The following is a 2,073-nucleotide window of genomic DNA, read 5'->3' as shown; positions in this document are numbered from 1 at the left end:
CCTGCTGTGCCTGTCTGGAACTTGGCTGAGACCCATGGCTCAAAATTCACAACAGAGGTGAACTTCAAATGAAAAAGTGGGGATGGCACCACATACCACTTTGAAAATAATTTATTTTCATGTCCTGGTAGTTCAGAACTTTCCTAGTTTTTAATATGCATTTCTGGCCTGTTTCTTCCTGCATTTTCTGGAAGGTCTAGTGAACAGGCACAGGTGACACTTTAATTTCATTTGAAGTGAGCAGGAACCTTCAGTCTTTGACTTGTATTATTCCAAACCAGGGCAGGGATCATAAACTCCACTTGTGTTTGTACAATATAGCTCTAAGAGACCTTGCCTGTGGTCTTTGGTACTACCAGAAACAGAAACAAAGTGGAACAAAATATGAGATTTGTGAATAGAAATTTTTATCTTCTTGAAGATTAGCTCTAGAGGAGAACAAGAGAGATAGTGCGACTGAAAATAAAGATTGTTCCAGACTGACTGAGTTACGTCTAACTACCCTTTATAACACTGCAACTCACAATCACTGCAATGTGTAACTAGAAAGCCACAAAGCTCAGCAGCAGCAGATCTGCCAGTAGCAGGATTTGACTTCCCTGAGGGTCAGTGATCAGGGGACAGTCCAGCCTGATACTACCCAGAAGTGCAACCTCATACCAACCTCAGACTCCTGAATCTTTCCTCACTGAGATGCAGATTTATCACAACTGATTTCTCCAACCAGTTCTCACTACAGCCTCCCTTGATTTTTCACAGGCCTTCACTCCCTTTAAGCCATGGCAACACATCAGAGCCTCTCATTCTTTAAAAGTGCCCCTCCTGGAAGCCTCACAAGTATGTAAGTCCCAGTCCCATGTTTCCCACTTGCTCCATCTTAAATTAACCTCAAGAGCCCAATTTAATCTGGACTGATGAAGCATCCTGAAGCACAGACTCTCCAGCCAGAGGTAGTGCCTCTATTGCCTAATCACATACTACCCTATTAAAAGTGGGATGCAAGAGATATAGCATCAGGATTCAAAACACAGGATTTTCATTTATCTATACCAATGGTAAGTATCAGTGCTTAAGGGACAGTTGTTCTTTTTTGTTTTTCCCACTACCACTTCATAGTTTATTTTAGTAATTACGAGTTCTACTCCTTACTTTGTTGTCTTTTTTCCTCTGTCTGAATGAGTGCTTCTCTTAGTTCACTTTTTCCTTTTATTTGTGCTAAGCTGCAACCACTCTTCCTTATATTACATACATACACTCTGAAGTAATTTTCAAGTTTTCTTAAAAACAATGTACTCTTCTAGAAAAACTGAATCACATTACCCATTCCAGATTTTTTTATTGTAGCTGAACCTACCAATTTTGAAAGTAAACTCTAAAAAGCAAGCACTATTTTAATCAATACGGTAAAGCTATCTTGAAGCCCATTTTCTGGCCTAACCTCAAAATCCAGACCTCTAGTTCTTGTAAACACAACTAATAACTAGTTAGGACATTTCCGGTACTTTCAGTGCTGTGAATCAGCACCAGCAGTGGAGCCAGCTCTCACAGCGCTGCTTGGGACTGGGGCCATGAGGAGAGCAACTAGGGAGCCAAACGGAAACATCCCCACCCACGCGTGAAGCCATGTTAGAAAGTCTCCCAGCTCTTCTCCGCCTGTTGTCCCTCCCTCTCTTCCTGTTTACACCCATCAACAAATGGTATTTGTACCTCCAGTTATGAAGATGTGAGCCTTTGGCAGCATGACTGGGATACCCAGACATCTCTCAAGCAATTTTAAAAGCTAACAAAAGCCAGCCCATTGAAAAATGATAAGTAGTAATCCACTTAGTGTTTCACAGTTCAACTTGTCCTGTTTCTCTGTGAGAGGAAGATCTTGGGGGACGTGCAGAGAGCATTTAAATATGTTTTTTGAAGAGCTTGTGTAATTTTTTTTCTGGCTTCTCTTCCTAAACAGAAGTAGTTATTTGCATTCCCAAGAACCTCCTCCATTCACTTTTCAAAGTTTCTTTTCTTTCCAGAGGACCAAGTTCAAGCAAAGAAAGTCCAAAATAGCCAACAATGCATGTGGGTGCA

The sequence above is a fragment of the Mesitornis unicolor genome, unplaced genomic scaffold (assembly GCF_000695765.1).
Source record: "Mesitornis unicolor isolate BGI_N332 unplaced genomic scaffold, ASM69576v1 scaffold19117, whole genome shotgun sequence".
NCBI lineage: Eukaryota > Metazoa > Chordata > Aves > Mesitornithiformes > Mesitornithidae > Mesitornis > Mesitornis unicolor.
The sequence above is the reverse complement of the archived record's forward strand: the minus strand, read 5'-3'. Positions refer to the sequence as shown.